This window comes from Haematobia irritans, chromosome 3 (genome assembly GCF_050003625.1).
Source record: "Haematobia irritans isolate KBUSLIRL chromosome 3, ASM5000362v1, whole genome shotgun sequence".
NCBI lineage: Eukaryota > Metazoa > Arthropoda > Insecta > Diptera > Muscidae > Haematobia > Haematobia irritans.
In genome coordinates this window covers 221,753,389-221,769,010 of record NC_134399.1, presented here as the reverse complement: position 1 = coordinate 221,769,010, position 15,622 = coordinate 221,753,389, and positions in this window count along the sequence as shown.

The following is a 15,622-nucleotide window of genomic DNA, read 5'->3' as shown; positions in this document are numbered from 1 at the left end:
CTAAAGAGACGTCTCAAACTGAATTAATTCTCAGCTAGAGCAAAAGACAATGGTGATCCCTTCATATTGATACCGGCTAAGAACTCTTTCTTATCAGCAATGTGTATGATCTTCTGAGTAATCCCATTGGAACATAATTATATTGTTTGCCTTCGTGGGTTATAACAAGGGAATTGAGAAAAAAAAAACATATCTCTCTTTGGGAGTAATTAAGAGAAATTTCTTTAAGAGAAAATGCCATATAAGGTTTTAAGAAAATTTTAATACCTTGAAGGATCCACAAGAATCAATCATATAAAGTCATTTGTTATTAATAAATGATTTTCTATACGTGAACTATAATCAATTAGGGATTGTAATTAGAAGCGAAATTTTTTAAAATATACACAGAAAAAAATATCACCCAACATTTTTCCAATTAGAAAATTAATTGGTTCAAAATTTGAACAAAATTTTCTATAGAAATAAAATTTTGACAAAATTTTCTATAGAAATAAAATTTTGACAAAATTTTCTATAGAAATAAAATTTTGACAATGATGAAAATTTTATTATGAACCGAATAAAATTTTAACAAAATTTTCTCTAGAAATAAAATTTTGACAAAATTTTCTATAGAAATAAAATTTTTACAAAATTTTCTATAGAAATAAAATTTTGGTAGATTATTTTTGGATCTAGTGGCAACCATGATTATGAACCGATATGGACCAATTTTTGTGTGATTGGACCAATTTTGGTATGGTTATTAGCGACCGGATCGGATGAATTTTGCTCCTCCAAGAGGCTCCGGAGGTCAAATCTGGAGAATGTTTTATATGGGGGCTATATATAATTATGGACCGATATGGACAAATTCTGGCACGGTTGTTAAAGATCATATACTAACACCATGTTCCAAATTACAACCGGATTGGATGAAATTTGCTTCTCTTGGAGACTTCGCAAGCCAAATCTGGGGATCGGTTTATATGGGGGCTATATATAATTATGAACCGATGTGGACCAATTTTTGCATGGTTGTTAGAGACCATATACCAATATCATGTACCAAATTTCAGGCAGATCGGATGAAATTTGCTTCTCTTTGAGGCTCCGCAACCCAAATCTGGGGATCGGTTTATATGGGCGCCATATATAATTATGGACCGATGTGGACCAATTTTTGCACGGTTGTTAGAGACCATATACCAATACCATGTACCAAATTTCAGCCGGATCGGATGCAATTTGCTTCTCTTTGAGGCTTCGCAAGCCATATCTGGAGATCGGTTTATATGGGGTCTATATATAATTATGGACCGATGTGGACCAATTTTTGCATGGTTGTTAGAGACCATATACCAACATCATGTACCAAATTTCAGCCGGATCGGATGAAATTTGCTTCTCTTTGAGACTCCGCAAGCCAAATCTGGGGATCGGTTTATATGGGGGCTATATATAATTATGGACCGATGTGGGCCAATTCTCGCATGATTGTTAGAGACCATATACTAACACCATGTACCAAATTTCAGCCGGATCGGATGAAATTTTCTTCTCTTTGAGGCTCCGCAAGCCAAATCTGGGGATCGGTTTATATGGGGGCTATATATAATTATGGACCGATGTGAACCAATTTTTGCATGATTGTTAGAGACCATATACGAACACCATGTACCAAATTTCAGCCGGATCGGATGAAATTTTCTTCTCTTTTAGGCTCCGCAAGCCAAATCTGGAGATCGGTTTATATGGGGGCTATATATAATTATGGACCGATGTGCATCAATTTTTGCATGGTTGTTAGAGACCATATACTAACACCATGTACCAAATTTCAGCCGGATCGGATGAAATTTTCTTCTTTTAGAGCAATCATAAGCCAAACTTGGGGGTCCATTTATATGGGGGCTATACGTAAAAGTGGACCGATATGGCCATTTTCAATACCATCCGACCTACATCGATAACAACTACTTGTGCCAAGTTTCAAGTCGATAGCTTGTTTCGTTCGGAAGTTAGCGTGATTTCAACAGACGGACGGACGGACGGACGGACGGACATGCTTAGATCGACTCAGAATTTTACCACGACCCAGAATATATATACTTTATGGGGTCTTAAAGCAATATTTCGATGTGTTACAAACGGAATGACAAAGTTAATATACCCCCATCCTATGATGGAGGGTATAAAAATAATTTATTTTTGAGATACAGTGAAATATATTTTCAATTGATTGGTGTACGGACAATTGTTTGAGACAGTGTATATTCTGGGTCATGGTGAAATTCTGAGTCGATCTGAGCATGTCCGTCCGTCCGTCCGTCCGTCTGTTGAAATCACGCTAGCTTTCGAAGTGAGACTTGCCACAAGTAGTTGTTATTGATGTAGGTCGGATGGTATTGCAAATGGGCCATATCGGTCCACTTTTACGTATAGCCCCCATATAAACGGACCCCCAAATTTGGCTTGCGATTGCTCTAAAAGAAGCAAATTTCATCCGATCCGGCTGAAATTTGGTACATGGTGTTAGTATATTGTCTCTAACAACCATGCAAAAATTGGTCCATATCGGTTCATAATTACATATAGCCCCCATATAAACCGATCCCCCGATTTGGCTTGGGGAGCCTCTAAGAGAAGCACATTTCATCCGATCCGGTTGAAATTTGGAACATGGCGTTAGTATATGGTCTCTAATTACCATGCAAAAAGTGGTCCACATCGGCCCATAATTATATATAGCCCCCATATAAACCGATCCCCATATTTGACCTCCGGAGCCTCCTAGAGGAGCAAAAGTAATCCGATCCGATTGAAATTTGGTACGTGGTGTTAGTATATTGTCTCTAACAACCATGCCAAAATTGGTCCATATCGGTCCATAATTATATATAGCCCCCATATAAGCCGATCCCCAGATTTGTCCTCCGGAGCCTCTTGGAGCAGCAAAATTCATCCGAGCCGGTTCAAATTTGGAATATGGTGTTAGTATATGGTCTCTAACAACCATGTCAGAATTGGTCCATATCGGTTCATAATTATATATAGCCCCCATACAAACAGTTCTCCAGATTTGACCTCCTGAGCCTCTTGGAGCAGCAAAATTCATCCGAGCCGGTTCAAATTTGGAACGTGGTGTTAGTATATGGCCGCTAACAACCATACCAAAATTGGTCCATATAGGTCTATAGTTAGGTTAGGTTAGGGAGCCACCGTGGTGCAATGGTTAGCATGCCCGCCTTGCATACACAAGGTCGTGGGTGCGATTCCTGCTTCGACCAAACACCAAAAAGTTTTTCAGCGGTGGATTATCCCACCTCAGTAATGCTGGTGACATTTCTGAGGGTTTCAAAGCTTCTCTAAGTGGTTTCACTGCAATATGGAACGCCGTTCGGACTCGGCTATAAAAAGGAGGTCCCTTGTCATTAAGCTTAACATGGAATCGGGCAGCACTCAGTGAAAAGAGAGAAGTTCACCAATGTGGTATCACAATGGACTGAATAGTCTAAGTGAGCCTGATACATCGGGCTGCCACCTAACCTAACCTACTTAACCTAGGTTAGGTTAAAGTGGCAGCCCGATTAAGTTTCAGACTCACTTAGCCTATTCAGTCCATTGTCATAAAGGGTGGTTAAAATTTCAAGGGTCGATGTTGATTTTGAATAAAACACAAACTATTTTGGAAATTATTGTAATTTTATTTTATTATGATATATTGGTATTACTCAATTATGTATGGAACAAAATATCGGCCAAATGGGAGCCGCGACCTCGGTGGCACACCTTCATCCGATGGTCCAAATTTTCGATGACGCTGAGGCATAATGGAGGTTCTATGTCGTTAATGTGCCGAATTATCTCATCCTTTAGCTCTTGAATTGTTGCTGGCTTATCGACGTACACCTTTTCTTTCAAATAACCCCAAAGAAAAAGTCCAACGGTGTCAAATCACATGATCTTGGTGGCCAATTGACATCGCCATTACGTGAGATAACACGGCCATTGAATTTGTTGCGCAAAAGAGCCATTGTTTCGTTAGCTGTGTGACCACATCCATATCTTCCAATTCGGGCCATAAAAAGTTCGTTATCATCTCACGATAGCGAACACCATTCACAGTAACTGCCTGACCGGCCTCATACGGCCCGATGATACCGCCAGCCCATAAACCGCACCAAACAGACACTCTTTGTGGGAGCATTGGTTTTTCGACAATCACTCTTGGATTCTCATTCGCCCAAATGCGGCAATTCTGTTTATTGTTATTATTGTTTATTCTGATTGAGTAAGTCTGAAATAGAGAATTGTCAAATAAAATTCGGAAAAAACTTGGCGTTTAGGTGTGGTTCACATTCAACATATATATATATATATATATATATATATTATATATATATATATATATATATATATATATATATATATATATATATATATATATATATATATATATATATATATATATATATATATATATATATATATATATATATTATATATATATATATATATATATATATATATATATATATATATATATATATATAATATATATATATATATATATATATATATATATATATATATATATATATATATATATATATATATATATATATATATATATATATATATATATATATATATATATATATATATATCCGATCCCCAATCACACAAAAATGGACCAATTTTCGGTTCATAATCATGGTTACCACTCTAGCCAAAAATAATCTACCAAAATTTTATTTCTATTCAAAATTTTGTCAAATTTTTTATTTCTATAGAAAATTTTGTTAAAATTTTATATCTATAAAAAAATTTGTCAAAATTTTATTTCTATAGAACTTTGTTAAAATTTGATTTCTATAGAAAATTTTGCAATTTAAGGAGGATTGGTTACAAATTGTGCTGCCTATGTGGCCGAGAATACAAATCGGGAGATCGGTCTTTATATGGAACTATACCAAAAGATGGACCGATGCACGTTAAAATCCGCACACCTGAGTCTGATAAAAATCCAATTTGCCTGAATCGCAAAAAGACATATGGGTCCATATAGGCACCATACCAAAAACATGGACCAATACACACCGTATTTGGGGCATCTATTTGTGGACCCCATAGTTGTAATTTCAGGCAAACCGGATATAAATTGCGGTATCTAGATGACCAAAAAGAAAAATCGGGAGGACGACCTACGTGTGGGCTATACCAAAACACGGATATAGGAAGTTGAATCGGCAGATCGGCTTATATTGGGGCTATATCAAAACCAGAATCAGATGTAATCTCCTTATATAGAAATTTTAAATTTGAACCGAACTTCTTGGGGTGGTATGTTTCCTTAATCAGGGAGAAACTCTAAGACGATATAACAATGTCTATCAGTCTGTCTGTTGTAATCACGCTACAGCCTTCAATAATTGTTGCACAAATTCGCCTTTTAGCAGCGAGCAGGTCAAGTCTAGGCCCATGGTTGGATAGAGTCCCCATATGGCCCCCATATAAACCGATCTCCCGAATCGACTTCTTGAGAACATGGAAACTGTAATGAGATTTTACATCTAGAAGTATTTTAGGTTCATAAAGAGCTGTGCTAAATTTGGCGTAAATCAGATAAATGTGTTAATATAGCCCCCATATCGACAGATCTCCCGATTTGACTTCTTGAGGGCCGATTTGACTTCTTGAGGGCGTGGGAACTGCGGTTTTCATCCGACTTGCTTTAAAATTTACATCTAGAATTATTTTAGGTTCATAAAAAGCTGTGCCAAATTTGGTATATATCGGTGAATATCTTGGTATAACCCCCACATAGACCGATCTCCCGATTTGACTTCTTTAGAGCAGGAAGCTGCAATTTTCATCCGATTTGCTCTGAATTTTTAAATCTGCTGGAACTATAAGTCTGCAAAGAGTTCCGCTATAAATTGTCTATATTGGTTCATGGGTTGATATATTCAGTCAAAGTCAAAGTCAAATCAGAAGATCGGTCTATGCAAGCTTCTGATTTGACTTCTTGAGGCCGTGGATCCCAATTTTCATCCGATTTCCTTAAAATCTAAAATCTTGAGATTCAAGACAAGACGAGGTCCGATATCAATCTCAAAAAAACTAAAAGCCATTTTCCCCAAAAAGTGTTATGGCTCCCTTTTTCTTTTTCCATCTTTTCTAACTTCGCCATATTAATTCAGAAATAAAATCAAATATTTCCCCAGCGAATCTGATCATAATATGATTGAGGTGGCGTTGCCATCCAATCTCGCTCACCTAAAAACCATTCACAATGTGACAAGCATCATACCCTCGTATACAGGGGCGCACACACCAACATAAATAACATTAAATATATTTAATATTAGTATTCTCATGTAGATTTAATAAAACGATCAATTTCGATCAATAACCGTCTATTGTATAAATCTATGGGTCTCGACTCATATGAAAATGTCATACGATTTCCTTGAACCCTGAGAAGGAAATTTAAAATTCTTTTTAGAAATGAAACAAAACATGTTCCTACAAATTTGAAATCTAATGCTGCAAATTTCAAATTTAATTTCGGAAACCGTACTATTTGATTCGATTATCTTCAAAGAGGGATATTGAAATTCTAATATTGAATTTATAGCCTCAAATGTCCATAACAAAGTCCCTAAGTATCTACAGTTTTTTATAGACCGGTTATTAACCGTATTTTCACATCTTTGATGTTTGGGTATTTAAGATTCGGCCCGGGCTAACTTTTGGAAAGGAAAAAAGTGAAAAATCGAAACTCTTCCGACTTGAAGTTTACAGTTAATCTGGTTGGAGGTTATGATGATAACGTTCCTGATTTTTCGATATGTGGCCAAGGATCAAACGGCACCCCTCCATTCCCCCCGTCATACGTCCTTGTCTCAGAGTTATAATATTAAAATATTTACATTAATTTTTCATGCGATCCAATGTCGACTTTTCGCTTTTTCGTTCAAAGGCCAACATCAAAAGTAAAATAAGTCGATTAGTCTCGATGATCAAAAAGCTAAAAAGTAGATTAGTGAAATGGGAAGATTACAACAAGCCGATTTCAATAATAAAAATACGACCATTAACCACAAATTAAAATATTAAATAAATTCACATGTATCTTTAGTAACATGTTGGCTGATAAGTCCCCGGTCTGACAAAGAAAAACACATTTTTTTTGTCAAAATTCGTTTTTATTAGTCAACATAGTTCCCTCCAAGAGCGATACACAGAGCTCATTCGACATACATAAACAGGCTGTAAAGCTCCTTTATTATATTGTTTAGTCTGGTTTAGTCATCTTAATTAAAAAGTAGTAATTGGTATTAAAACTATTCTTTCATAAATTAATATCTTAATAATACTGCAAAAAAGCGTCGCCAAAAAAGAAGTGAAAATATTCTTTTTGGGTCCGGAAGTGGTGCAAAATTGGCGGAGAAGCGATGAATGTAATAGGAACTCGTCATAGAACGAATGTCCACCGTTTCAACAGCCGCTGTAATAAATTTGCATCACTTCTTACGGTGTGATCCGAATTCAGAGTTTTGAATGTGAATTAAAAAATTGTGTGATATATTCCCAAATAAATAATTTTTATTTATTCGTTTTTTATTTGGTCGACCTTTTGTTAGAATTATATAAAGACCTCGAGCTTCAAGAAACATTAATTTATAATAATTTTTATATTTTTTTATGATTTTAATGCATTCTAACGCTTGTTTGAATATTTTCAAAAATAATCGATTTTTTTATAATGGATTTAGCATTTTTGTGGCAAAATTTGAATAATTTTTACCATTTTATTTATTCTTACTCTATTTTTAAACTATTTGAAAAAAGAAAACAAAAATTACGTATTAAAATATTAAAAAACTAAAGTAAGAAACTTCCTGTGTATTTAATATAATTAACTTCTTTGTGAGGACATTTTTGGAAGTGCTTTTAAAGTTGTGCCTTTAAAACAAATCCCAATTTTTTTCTGGGAAAAGTGTGGAACTACTTTTAGTTGCTTTATTATATATTATTTTGATATCTATTTTTGTATTCTTTTTTATGAAATAAAACAATAATTGAACCTTTAAGTTCAGTCTATAAATTTTTAGCTACAGAAAAAAAATTTTTTCTGATTCAATCACGAAATTAATTGATCCAATTAATTTTTAATTGAAATGTCTTCAATCACAGAAATGATAGTATCAATTAAAAAATTAATTGAAGGTCAATTACAAAGTTAATTGATCCAATTAAAAAATTAATTGATACTATTATTTTTGTGATTGATTTTTGTTTCAATTAAAAAATTCATTGAATCAATTAAAATTTTAATTGAATATTTTTTAAAACTCAATTAAAATTTTAATTGGAAAAATTTTCGTAAAATTTTTTTGTGTGTAGGGGGGCTATAGCCCCCCCCTAGGAAAATTGTCTAGCTACGGTAATGATCATACCTTAGTTAATGCACTAAAAAATCAAATGCTTCCTTCTTAAAATTGTTTCTAAGAACTATACCTCCTCTATATCTCCATACACCGATATTCATTAAATACTCAAATATGCGAAGGGAAGTACACACATTTACATCTGCCATGTACATGTCTAGCACATCACATTAACTCTATAATTGGCCATCGACAATCACAACACTGGATGACGTTTGCTTAGCTTTAACAATAGTTATTGTGTTGTTAACATAATTTGTGTGTGAGAGAGAGAGATTAAAGAAATAATGGTGTGACCACAAAACTATGTTAGTGTTAGGGTATTAAGTGTAGCAGAGAGTCGGAGTAAGTGTGCAAATATATGGATGGGTGAGTGTTATTAGCCGCCTATTTGCTATGATCCTTGGGGCCATTTGCTTCTGAACTAACCTGACTGTGTGGCGTCATTAGTATAAAGTAAATGTGTGTGTTTGTGTGTACTTGGCTTTGTATTACAGTAATCGCATTATTGTCGACATGAAGGCAACACTGTGAATATACCCTGGATATATCAACACTGAAAGTTAAATTTACGCAATAAATAGATTCTTAAAATAAAGACTGAGTACATGCAAAAAAAAAAAAAAATAGCTCTATTCTCCCAAACGAAATTTTAGACAAACAAGTATCGTTTACCATTTGCTTTTCGCTGTAAAGAATTTTGTTTGGAAGAAAATTGTAATAAACGTTGCATGTTTTACATGATGTGAGAACAATTTAATAAAGGCTAACTCAAATATGTTTTTTTTTCTGAATTTTCTTTAAGCTTTACGATAGAGCTGTCAGTTGGTAAATTACAACGCTAGGGTTTCCCAATCCGGAAAAATTAAAGGCGACACTCGCATATGGATGCACCATACCAACCGCTTGTACACGCAAAAAAATAATTCTTTCCTCCCAAACGAAATTTTAGACAAACAAAGTTCGTTTCTCATTTGCTTTTCGCTGTAAGGAAGTGTATTTGAGAGAAAAGTATATACTTTTTGTGATAAACGTTTATTCTTTTCCATGATGTAAAAACAATTTCATAAGGACAAACTCAAAAAAAAAAAACATTGTTTTCTTGCTAATTGCATTTTCCCTCACATCTTTCTCACATCCACGATGCTTTTTAGTTCTTAACACCTTTTCCTGTAATACTAACAATGTAGAAGAAATTATACGATTTTATAAATTTTTAAAATTAGTTTTTACCTTTCGCCTGGACGGAGAATCGAACCGCGGACCATGCACTTTGTAAGCCAACACACTAACCACTGAGCTATGTACCTACTATGGTCATCAATAGATAAATATCCATATAAGTTATATTTATATAGCATAGCTTGCGGCGCCCACGAACCGAATAAACAAAGTTTATTTAACAGAAACAAACATTTAGTTTGGCACCGTGGTGCAGTGGTTGCTACGTCCGACTTGCATGCCAAGGGTCGTGGGTTCGATCCCTGCTTCGACCAAAGTTTTTTTTTTTTTTTTTTTTAAATATATTCCAGATATGTTCGGAAGATTCCCAAAAAATGTTCAACATTACATTGTAGTATATTAAATTTTGAACTGTAAAATGTGTCTTATTAAAGACCTAAAGTCAGAAAAGAACAGTGTTTGATATAAACGAATTGGACTGTGTTGTTGTTTCAAAAATAACTTTTTTTATTGAAAAAATAAAAATTTTGTAACAAAAGAATTTTTTTGGCGATAAAAGTTTACAATTTTCGAAGCAATTCAAAAAACTCTAACAAAAGAAAAACGTTTTCGGTACACGTTTTCCAAACGTTTTTTTTCTTTGCGTGTGGATGCACCATACCAACCGCTTGTAGTTCTATCCCCTTGCGCTACATCAGCTTGGCTTCCCCTAAGGCTGGAGCAAGCCCACCATCCTGGGAAAGAAACGACATAATAATAAGAGACCACATAATCTTTCTGTTCTAGTGACATTGGATTCTGTAAAATACATTGAGGTTTGTTCTTACGCACTTGGGTGATGTTATCTACAACTCCCTCCCTATTAATGTGAAGAGATAAAAAAATAGAACAAACATTTCTTTTAAAGCGCCTCCCGGAATCCACCATCGATTGTTTTTAATTTCCTATGCAGTCTTTTTGGAGAAGTTCACAAACATTTCTTTTAAAGCGCATCCCCCATCGATTTTTATACCCATCACCATAGAATGGTGACGGGGGTATAATAAGTTTGTCACTCCGTAACACATCGAAATATCGATTTCCGACTATATAAAGTATATATATTCTTGATCAGGAAGAAATTCTAAGACGATATAACGATGTCTGTCTGTCTGTTGTAATCACGCTACAGTCTTTAATAATGAAGCAATCGTGCTGAAATTTTGCACAAACTAGTCTTTTGTCTGCAGGCAGGTCAAGTTGGGCTATATCGGTCCAGGTTTTGATATAGTCCCCATATAAACCGACCTCCCGATTTGGGGTCTTGGGCTTATAGAAATCGAAGTTTTTATCCAATTTGCCTGAAATTTGAAATCTAGAGGTATTGTAGGACCACAAATACGTTTGCCAAAAATTGTGAGTATCGGTCCATGTTTTGGTATGGTCCCCATATAAAACGACCTCCCGATTTGGGGTCTTGGGCTTATAGAAACCGTAGTTTTTATCCAATTTGTCTGAAATTGGAAATCTAGAGGTATTTTAGGACCATAAAGAGGTGTGCCGAAAAAGGGTGAGTATCGGTCCATATTTTGGTATAGCCCCCATATAGACCGATTTCCCGATTTTACTTCTTGGGCTTCTAGAATCCGAAGTTTTTATCCTATTTGCTTGAAATTGGAAATCTAGAGGTATTTTCGGGTCATAAAGAGGGGTGCTGAAAACGGTGAGTATCGGTCCATATTTTAGTATAGCCCCCATAAGAACAATCTCCCGATTTAACTCCTTGGGTTTCTAGATTCGGCCCGGCCGAACTTAGTGCTGTATATACTTGTTTTCACTTCCGATGTTGTCCTTTTGGAGAAGTTCACAAATATTTCTTTTAAAGCGCAACTCCCATCGATTTTTTATACTTCCTATGTAGTCCTTTTGGGCAAGTATTAGAAAGTACGTAATTGGGCTAAAATTTAAGTTATGGAAGCGAATATATGAAAAAAATCAATAAAGATATTGATAAAAATAAAACGTGAAATAGTGTTTTTTTTATTTTAAAATTTCTTCATTCAAATGAACTTCCAAAGAACAACTTTTAAAGCAATGCAAAGGATCCGAAAACAAAGTAAGTAAAATTCATTGGAGATGATCCAAGTTTGCACTACTTCCGTATGACAAGTTGGGGATCTAAACTACTTTTTTCGCAGCGCTTTTTTTTGTTCTGGGTAACTATGTAACTCTCAAATAACGTACCTAGCAAAAAACGCATCTCCAAAAAAGTAGGGATAATGTTCTTTTTGGATCCGGTTGTGCAAAATTGGCGCAGAAGCGATGAATTTAACATGGGCTTGTCATAGGACGGATGTCCACCATTTCAACAGCCGTTGCACTGTTATGCATCACTTCTTTAGATGTGATCCGAATTCAGTGTTTTGGATGTGAAGTAAAAAATTTTGTGATATTTTGACAAACAATTAATTATTATAATTTTTCATGATTTTTAATGCAATCTACACGCTCACAAAAAATCGCTTCTGTAACATATACTCCCAAACATATTTTGCTTCAAGCATATACATTTTTGGGTGTTGCCCAAACATTTATATGTTTGATCTCTTCCAATATATAATATGTTTGAAAGCATATTAGTCTAAGTTTCAAACATTTTGTATTATTGCATCCAAATTCAATAACGTTGTCTTTCAAAAAACAATATGTTATTATGTGAACATATAATATGTTTGGAAGCATTTTGCACCCAAAAATATTATATGCTTAAAAAAATTCTCCCAAACAATATTGTGCTCAAAATTTTATTTATTTATTTATATATTTACAATCATAACGAATTATGAAAATAAACAGGTAATATAGGTGCTAACAACATAGGTTTTCGACCTGAATGCTCAAAATTTTGTTTCTGCCCAATTGTATATTCCCCAACATCTTTCTCACTTCCACGAGATTTTTTAGTCCTTAGCACCTTTTTCTGTAATACAAACATTGTAGAAGAAATTATTCAATTGTATGATTTTTTTTATTTTAATTTTAACTTTTGCCGGACGGGGATTCGAACAGCGGACCACACAGTTTGTAAGGATCAAAGAAGTAGCTGATCAATTGCCCAAGGAAAAATAAAATGTTAATTTTGTAATAACAAGCAACAACCACCAACTTAATTCAATATCGCTCCCTGTTAAATAGCGCTCCAAGCTACTAAACACATATATGTTTATAGGCTATTTCTAAATTAATATATGTTTGCATCCAAACATTTTATATTTACAAACATTTTATGTCCCAAACATAATATGTTCTAACATATTAACATATATGTCCCAAACATGTTATGCTAGTTTATGAACATTATATGCTTGCACTCAAAAATATTGTGTTTAAAAATTTGTTTTCCAAACATATAATGTTTATAGCCAAACATATGAAAAACAGTCTTTTTCATCCGTGTAACGCTTGTCTGAAACCCTTGATCTCAAATATTTTCAAAATTTCGCAATTTTCCGAAACGGAATTTAGAAATATTTTCGACAACATTTAAATAATTTATACAATTTTATTAATCCTTACTCTGTTTTTATCATATTTGAAACAAAAAATGTTAAAATTGCCCTTTAAAAGTATGAAAAAAGCGAGTTATAGAAAATTGAATTAAAAAAACTTCCTGAGTAGTTAAAATGAAGAACATCTCTGGAAGGACATTTTTGGAAGTGCTCTTAAAGTTGTGCCTTTAGAAGTACTTCCAAATTTTTTGCTGGGTAGTTCAGAAAAAAGAGATTTTCGACAAGGAGGATAAGCATGGTGTTCCTCAAGATGATGTACTATCCACCTCTTATTTAACTTGTACGTGGTCAAGGCTCTCTCCCTAGAAGCTCATGCTGAGAATCATGACATGATCCCAGTCCAGCACCAGTCCATAATGTTGTCAGTGAGGGTCCATTGCGCATCCCAGCAAAAATGAATGAAAATGTTCTTTTTGGATTGGAAAGCAGTGCAAATTTGGCTCGGAAGCAATGCATTTTACATGGGCTTGTCATAGGGTGGAAGTCATCTGCATCGATTTCGAATTATTTATTCAGATGAGATTCTATTTCAGTATTTCGGATTTAATTTTAAAACAATAAAAATTTTTTGAAAAAAAAAAAAAAATATTTTTTCTTAATTTTTCCGACTTTTAACTCTACATAGAGACGTTTTGAATACTACTAGTGAATATTTTATCGCAAATTCCACGTCTTTCGAGAAGTGAATCGGTATAGTTTCACATATTTTCTGGGACTTTCTTTTATATTATTTGTCTTGACTAAATTATAGTAAAATGTAGACAATTTTGAATTTTTGGGAAAACTGTGTTAAGTAGCGTATTTTTATATATCACCTCAAAATAAATTCTTGTGAAGTGAAAAGTATACCCATCTCTAGAGAGCATTTTTGGAAACACATTAAAAGCAATGACTTAAGAAGAACCTCCAATTTTGCTGGGATGCTGACCAATTTCCCTTGAATATTTAAATTGTAATCGTATGGGTCATGCTTACTTACCTTACTTTTGCTTTCTAGATATAAAAAAATCCAATAGGTTTTTGTCAATTTCAAAATAATGTTTATTTCATTTGTGATGATTTAATAAATAATGTAAGTGTAAAAATAACAAAAAAAAAACATTCACAAATAACGTATTCATATAAACACTCTCTCTTAGACACACATACCCGTAGCAACGAGTACATTTGTGATTCTTTATTTATATTTCAATTATTTTTTTTTTATTTAAATTCTTTAAGTTTTTATAAAGGGCGGGAGCGAAAAATGTACATCGATTTGATTTGGATTGTTGTTTTTGTTTTACTGTAAAGTTAAATAAAATTGTAAACCATATAAAAATGTGTTAGTGTTTGTATTCTTTGGTTGTGTTAATTTTTCTACCCTACTCCCCTCTGTATTTTTTTTATAACAATTACAGATAAACTTTGAGTTTAGTGTGTTTTTCTTTTTATTTTTGCTCTTAGGTTCATTTTGGTATTTTTTGTTGTTGTATATTTTAGGGTAAGGGGGGGGGGGTGGGTATCCATTTACATTGAAACATGAAATTTACAGTTACATTTAAATTATTTTATGGCACTGTGAACAGGGAGATGTGATGTGAATGGGATTTACATGGGTTGTGTTTTCGTTTGAATAAAAAAAGTAGTGCATACTTTTAGGATTAAATAAAATAGTGTGAAAAATATTTTTTGGAAGAATTTTGTAATGTTTTTTTTTATAAATCTATTTAACTATTAAAATTTGAGTGGTCTTATAAAATTCGTTAACATAGTTTTGTCTATAAGCTTTAAGAATTTTTTAATGAAATTTTTATATATAAATCTATAAAATATGTTTTAAATTCTTAATTTCGATTTTGAAATTTCATAGAATTGTAGTTAGGTGTTGTTAGAAAATTCCTTTATGAAGTTTTTATATATTAAATTTTAAATAGTATGCATTAAAGAAGACCGACATATTTATTATATTTAATGCAAAAAGTATTGCATACTTTTAGGAATTTATATAAAAGTTTCCGTTGATATATCTCAGTAATATGTTTTAATTTTCCATATGGAAAATTTAGCAAAAACTATTCTGTAGAAGTATTAATTTTTAAGAAGATTTAAAAGTTTAGCCAAAGCTAGGCCTACGCCAGTTTTGTAATTATTCCAACCGTGCCAACGATTTTCTTTGAATTATTTTATAAATTAAAGTAAACAATTTAATAATTAAGGCTAACTATAAAAGAATTAAAAATAAAAGAATTTTCATAATTCATAAGGTAAGCAAAAGCTTTTATAACAAATTATATGTTGGCATTTTATGGAAGCATATAATACTCGAGGAAGACATTTGCGACAAATTAAACGAAAAATTTATTTAAAAAAAAACAAGTATATACGGTAAGTTCGGCCAGGCCGAATCTTATGTACCCTCCACCTTGGATTGTGTAGAAACTTCTACAAAAGACTGTCATCCACAATCGA